Genomic DNA, 8,097 nt, shown 5'->3' on the forward strand with positions numbered 1-8,097 from the left:
TTCTTCTTCTTTCTCTCTCTCTCCCATAATTTTCCATTTCATGAACTCACTGGTCAAATCTTAACTTTAATGTCTTCACAAACTGCTCCCAAACTGTTAGACTTAAAACACTTTGCTCTATCAAGTTCATAACATGTACTCTCCCTCTGCAGTTAGGGACCTCTCCAAATTGTTGAAGCATAATGATATCAGTTTGAGGACTAAGGTGCATCTGATTCAGGCCATGGACTTTCTGATGACTTGCCATGCATCTGAGAACTGGACAATGAATAAGGATGACAGAAGAAGAATTGATGGCTTTGAGCTGTGGTGTTGGGGAATAGTGCTAAACATCCCATGGACTGCTCAAAGAACAAATTGTTGTCTTGGAGGGTCTGCAGCCAGAGTGCTCACTGGAGGCAAAGATGATGAGGCTTCACCTCATGTACTTCAAGCATGTTGCTAGGAGGGACTATTCCATGGAGATCCTCTGACACAGTAGGTAGACTCTTTGTCATCCTCACACTCCTTTACCAGAACAGAGCCTTCTTCTTTTCAGTCTCTTCTCCCTCTTGAACCTTTAGAAAATGTTGCTTCAGCTAGAATTTTCTCCTCATTATCCTCCTATATCTTGTGTCTTTTTCTCTCTTCCTTTGCAAAATCTCATCTACTCCCACAACGTCAGCTCACCCTACCTCATGCAATCCTTTATTTTTTAGTCTCAGCATCATCTTGAATTTCCATTTGCCTTTTGGCATCTCTTAGTGTAAGCCCTGCCAACAGCTCAAATTCAGCTTGCCTCAAGCCAACCTTTATTTTCCCCTTCTAAAATTTTTTCCCACTCCTCTATTTCTGTAAGTACCCTTCTAAACACCCATGCTTTGAATTGATATTCAAATCTATTGCAGATTTGCCTTTTTTCCTTCTTTGTCGATTCCCCATAGTTTACCCACAGTAGGATAAATTGTCTGTTTTATGACACTTTGTTTTTCTAGACCTAGAAAACTAATACAGATATTTATGTATATCAAGGAATCGCAGATCCACTTTGTGTTGAATAGAATTGGTTATATTATCTATGATCTCTAAAATAAGGCTATATGTTCCTTAGGTTATAGATGAAGCTGGTAATAATGAAAGCCATGAAATCAGTAGTTTAATAAAGTAGATGTTTATTCCTCTTCTGCAATAGTCTAGAGTTAAGTGGTTCAAAGTAGGTAGAACTCTCCGTTCTCTTACATCGTCCAGTAAGCCAGGAGGATAGGTTAACTTGCCATCATTATAGAGTGGTTGAAAATTGTACATAACACTTATGTTCATGCTCCATTAGTCAGAACTTAGCTATATGACAACACTCAGCTACAAAGAAGGCTGAAAAAGATAACTTCTAGCTGTTGGCTATATGTGTTCAGCCAAGTAGCGTGAGGAATTATATCATAAAAAGAAGAAAAGGAGAATTATATTCTTAGGTATTGTTACCTAATTGTGAAGATAGAGAAAATGAGGCACAAATAACCAAGTAGGTCCAATGTTCTATTCATATTTACACTAATTTTTTAAAATTATTATTATTATACTAGTTTATTTATAAAATTGAATACATTGTTTTCCAGAACAGATTCTTCCAGTTTCCCTCATCTCCCACGCATAAAATTACACACTACTTTTTTAGAAATGCTTGATTTAAAGATTTCTTATTGTCTTACAGAGTCTGTCCTTCTGTCACAGAAATACCATAGATGGGTAGCTTTAAAAAAAACACACTCATTTTCTTATAGTTTAGGAGGCTAGAAATCTAAATCCAAAGTGCTGGCTCTAAGGAAATATTTTATCTTTGCACTGTTGTTGAGGATTGTAGAGTCATAACTTACCTATAGTTAATCACCTAGGAAAAGACTGTCCATTTTCCTCCTACAGAGCAGCTGATGGATTTGAACCGTATGCCTTTGGTTTGGCAACTCATTTTCTTACCACTGAGCCACAAGAGCTCTCTTTATCTGTGGGCAAAGGTCTTTGTCTCATCCGAATTTCTCCCTCTAGGCAATCTTCATGTGGCTTGAGTCTCTACTCTTCCATCTCTGCTTCTTCCTCTTGTTCCTTTAACCTCTTTTAATGTTCAAAACAGATTGCATTAAGATACATCCTACAGTAATACAGTCTCATGAACATAACAATGACAATTCATTCCCAGATAGATAACCACAGGCATAATAGGTTAAAATTCACAACAGGAAGTTTGGTACAGCAGGCAGAGGAATGGTGTCCACAGTACTTTGAGGCAGTCACTGCTATTTAACTAAATACACAGGACTCAAGCAGGAAGGAACAGGACAGCTCAAGCAGCTCGAGTGAGGCAGACACGCCAGTTCTGGAAGGGGACAACAAGCTTTGTAGTTTGCCATTGAGGAAAAACATTGCTGTCTGGTCCTTGAGGTTGTAGCCAAGGAGGGAGCACAAATATTAAGGTCCCTCACAAAACATTGCCACACTATGGGTCACTATATAATTACAATGACCTAACCTCTAGTAAGAAAAGACTCACATAATTTGAAGAAAGTAGCAGTCTGCCTCAATTATCAGGAAAGAGCAAAATAACCCTTCCCCTAAAAAAGCAGACCCAATGAATACCTCAGATAGAATCAGAAGAAATATGTTGATGTGTAGTTATTTGAACAGCTACAGAAGAAGATGCAAATGAGGGAAGAAACAATTAAGAATGCCCTGGAGACAACAATCCAGAACTATATTGGTGAGGAACAACTTGAATAGCTATATAAGAAAATGCAAAAGATGGAAGAAAGACTTGATAGTATAGGTAAAGAGGTACAAGAACTTAACTTAAAAAATCATCGCAAGACTAGAGAGTACAGACAACACAGTACTGGAAATAACAGAAAAGCCTGACAGTAATCCAGAATATTAATGCAGAAATGGCAGAAGTGTCCAACAAAAAGTAGAACCGAAGTAAAGGAATAGAGTCAGTGAGATGGAAGAAAAGAGCCTCACTGGAAACTTACTAGAAAAAAAAAAATCAAATAAAAGATGTAAAGAAAATGAAGAAAACATTAGAATCAAATGGGATACCATCAAAAGGAATAATATACATATGATTCCAGAATAGGGGAGTGACAGGGAAATCACTGAGAAAATTGTGGAAGAAGTACTAGAAGAAAAACATCCCAAGTATTTTGAAGAACAGGGAAATCCACATTCAAAAAGCACAGGGAACACCAAATACCCTAGACCCAAAAAGAAAAATAGGAAGTCATATCATACTGAAATTCTCCAAATTAAAAGATACCAATAGAATCTAAATGCAGCATGAGAAAAGTGAGATACCTCCATGTGAGATAGAAGACAATGGGAAAGCATATAAAAAAAAAGTTGAAAGAAAACAATTGCAGGCCAAGGATCCTATACCCAGTAAAGCTCTCAATCAAATATGAAGGAGAAATATCCTTTGCAGAAAAGGAACTCAGGAATATGTGAAAACAAGACCAAAACTACAAAAAATTTTAAGTGAATTCCTTCACATGAAGGCACTGAAGGAAAGTGGAAACACCATAATAACCAGAAACAACAGAAAAAGAAACATGGCAAAAGTAAAATCTGGCCTGACAATAACCACACTTAATGTGAACAGACCAAATGCACCAATTAAGAGAAAAAGAGTAGCAGAATGGATAAAGAAACAAAGACCAACAATATGTTGCCTACCAGAGACACGTCTAAAAAAAGAAAGATGGACTCAAAATCAAAGGCTGGGAAAAAATATATCAAGCAAATAGCAACCACAGAAAATCAAGAGTGGTAATAACAGATTTCAAAATGAAAACCACTCTAAGAGATAAGGAAGGGCATTACATACTGATTAAAGGTACAATATATCAAGAAGACATAACTTTGGTCAACATTATTGTACCAAATGAAGTTGTTGTTGTTGATTGCCACTGAGTTGAGTACAACTCATAGTGACCCTACAAACAAACGGCATGAAGCCTTTCTATAACTATCATCATTTATTAAAATTCATAGAGTTTCCAGAGAAACTCTATTTAGAAAGTGGATGCCACTCCTGCTTCCAAACCTGTCTTAAACTGGGGGCTCCACCACTGTTCACCATGGGTAACCAATATGGCATTTGACACCTGAATGGCACAAGGTTCAGTATCTAAATAACCCATGGTTACCTCAGTACAGCATATTGACAGAAAAGTGTTGTTCCACTTCAGAAGAATTTCCCTCCAATATATAATAACAACAGAATTTTAAATACACAGCCCCTTCCTAAGGTCTTATTGACTCTAGACAAGAGGCTTAAATGAAAAGCAACCAATGTAGTATGTTCTTTTTGTTGTTGTTATGTGACCTTGAATTGCCTGTGACGTATAGTAACTCTATGTACAGCAATTCTGAATCCTTCCCCATTTTGCGCTAGTCTCACTAATTCTGACACACCAACCTCCATTGCCCCAGATACTATATTCATCTCATCTGGAGTCTTTCTCTCCTGTCCCTCCACTCTTCTGAGCATGAGGTACTTTTCCAAGGACCCATCTCTTCTGGCCGCGAGCCCGAAGTTTGTGAGATGGAGCTTCAAAATCGTATCCTCCAAAGAGAGACTTGGTTTCACCCTCCCAAGAGAGACGGATTTGGTTTTTTGGCAGTCCATGATATGTTCAAGACTCTTTTCCAGGATCACAACTCAAGGCATCTATTCTTCTGTCATCATTAGTCATTGTCCAGCTTCCTGAAGCATAATAAGTAATTGAGAAGACCATGGCTTGGATTAGGCACGCCTTTGTCTCTACATTGACATCGTTGCTTTTCAGTCTTCTGGAGAAGTCCATGACAGCAGATTTCCCCAGTGCAGTTCTTTTGATTTCCTCATTGCTGGTGTTAAGAGTGTTGATTTTGGATCGGAGCACACTGTAATTGCTAACATCCTCACTCTCTTTTCCATCTATCAAGGTGCTGCCAATTGGCCCAGAGGTGAGAATCTTTGTCTTTTTAATGTTGAGCTTCAATGCATATTGAAGACTACAACAGTCTGCAGCAAGCGCTTTTTGTCTTCTTCAGTAAGCAAGCAAGGTTGTGTCATCTGCATATTGTTGAGTCTTCCTCTAATCTTGATGCCACCCTCTTCCTCATAAAGCCCTGCTTCCTGAATTATCTGTTCTGTACACAGTTTGAAAAGGTATGGGAACAGGATACATCTCTGATGCACTCCTTTCCTTATTTTGAACCATGCAGTGTTTTCTTGCTCTGTTCTGAGTTCTGCTTCTTGGTCCAAGTATCACATAAGCACAATCAAGTGTTCTGGGATTCCCATTTTCCTCAAGGTTAGCCACAATTTGTTGTGATCCACACAGTCAAATGCCTTTGCATAGTCAATGAAACACAGATAAACATTCTTCTGGTACTCTGCTTTCAGCCAAGATCCATCTGACATTAACAATAATATCTCTAGTGTCATGACCTTTTCTAAACCCAGCTTATATTTCTGGTAGTTCTCTGTCAATTTACTGTTTTAGTTGTTTCTGGATAATCTTCAGCAGGAATTTGCTAGTGTGTGATAGAGTGAAAAATATATAAAACAATGCTTAACAGTATTGAAGAAAGAGACACCACCACAATAGTGGTAGGAGATTTCAACACACCTCGATGACCAAAAGGATAAGTCAACCCAAAAGAAACTCAATAAAGATGAAGAAGATCTAAATTTTACAACCAACCAACTCAACTTTATGGTTGTATTTAGGGTACTGCATGCAACTAAAACTCAATTCACTTTCTTCTCAAGTACACATGGTACATTCTCCAAAATCAATCACATATTCTGCACAAATTAAGCCTCAACAAATAAAAAAAAACATTGAAATAATACAAAGTATCTTCTCAGATCACAATGCCATAAAACTAGAAAATAACAAAAGGAGGGTAAAGCTTAGAAAACTGTGAAAGCTAAATAACTCTCTGCTAGAACATGATTAGGTTATAAAAGAAATGAAGAATAAAATAAAAAAGTTCCTTGAACCAAATAAAAATACATAATACCAAAACTTTTGGAATACAACTAAGGCAGTTCTCAGAGGGCAGTTACATAGCAATAGGCACACACATTAAAAAGCAAAAAAGAAGAGAAATCAATTATATAACTCAACATGTTAATCAAATAGAAAAAGAAACAACAATCTAATCTTACAGCCTCTAGAAAAAAAGAAATTATCAAGACAAGAGCTAAAATCAATGATCTAGAAAACAGAAAAAAGAATTGAAACCATTAATAAAACCAGGGGCTGGTTTTTTGAAAAGGTCAGCAAAATTGATAAGCCACTGGAAAACTTAAAAAAGAAAAAAAAGAAGACACAAAAGAAAAAAAAAGACACAGATAACTAGATTAAGAAATGATAGAGTGACATCACAACAGAACAAGATGAAAATAAAGTAATATAAAATACTATGAAAAGCTATAATTTTATAAATTTTAAAACCTAGAGAGAGAGAGATCAGTTGCCAAGCCAAGGGTGGGTGACTTAATCCACTGCTCTCAGGCCTGTTTTTCATTGATTTTGTTCAAACATTATTCTAGGTCGTATAGCCCTGGTGGTGTGTCCACTTGCCTTACAGAGGAAACTTGTGGTTGCTGTGAAGCTGAACACTGTGACACTGATGTGTCAAATGCATTAATGGTTACCCATAGTGGGCAATGTTTGTTTGAGCACCCTAATTAAAACAAGCTTGGAAGCAGGAGTGGCATCCACTTCCATAATAGCTTGCCTCCAGAAACCCTATGAACCTGGAGAAAAGATGAAAGTCACATAGCGTTGAGGACTTTCATTCATAGGGTTGCTATGAGCCATCTATGACTTGACGGCACTTAACAACAACAAAACCTAGAGGAAATGAACAAATTCCTTGAAACTCATATACCATACCCAGATTTACAAGGACAAATATAGAACACTTGTACAAACTCATCACAAAAGAATAAATCAAAAAGGTCATAAAAAGATTTCACCATAAGAAAAGTTCTGGACCAGATGGCTTCACGGATGTATTCTGCCAAACATTCAGAGAGGATTCTGAATCCATTCTACTTAAATAATTTTAAAAAATTGAAAAAGAAGGAACAATTCCAGAGTCATTCTATGAAGCAAGCATCACCTTAATAGCAAAACCAGGCAACACTAGTACCAAGGGAAAACAAAACAAAACAAAATAAACAACAAAACTACTGACCAATAACTCTCATGAATATAGATTTAAAAATCCTTAACAAAATCCTAGCCAGTAGAATCCAAAAGCACATAAAAAAAAAAATTTCACCTTAAGCAAGTGGGATTAGTAACGGGTATGCAAGGATGGTTCAATATAAGAAAAATAACCAAAATAATTCACTATATTAACAAGAACCATATGATCTTAGCAATTGATGCAGAAAAGGTATTTGAAAAAATATAACACCCCTTCTTGATAAAGACACTCAGCAAAATTGGAATAGAAGGGAATTTCCCCAACATAGTGAAAAGTATATGTGCAAAACCAAAAGCTAACATCATTCTCAAAGGAGAAAGACTAAAAACATTTTTCTTGCAAACAGGGGCCAGACAAGGATGCTCACTGTCACCACTTCTTTTCAATATTGCATTGGAAGTGCTTGTCTGGGCAATATGACAAGAGAAGGAAATAAAAGGCATCCAGTTCAGCAAAGATTGCTATATGCAGATGATATGATAGTGTACACAGAAAACCCCAAAGACTCAACAACAACAACAAAACAAAAAACTGTTAGAGTTAACAGTCCAATTTAGTTGAGTGGCAGCATATAAGATCAATATCCAAAAATCAATAGGATTTCCCTAAAGTAACAAAGACAACTCAGAGAAGGAAATCAAGAAAGCAGTACCATTTACAATAGTCAACCACAAATTCAGATACTTGGGAGTAAACCTAACTAGAGATACAAAAGACCTATACAAAGAAAACTACAGAGCTTTTAAGTAAGACACAATAAAAGACCTAAAGAAATGGGAAAATGTGCCCTCTTCATGGATAGGCAGACTCAATATGACAATTCTACCAAAAGCAATCTACATGTTCAACACAATCCCAATA

This window comes from Elephantulus edwardii, unplaced genomic scaffold (genome assembly GCF_000299155.1).
Source record: "Elephantulus edwardii isolate Elephantulus edwardi_28Jun2011 unplaced genomic scaffold, EleEdw1.0 scaffold00005, whole genome shotgun sequence".
NCBI lineage: Eukaryota > Metazoa > Chordata > Mammalia > Macroscelidea > Macroscelididae > Elephantulus > Elephantulus edwardii.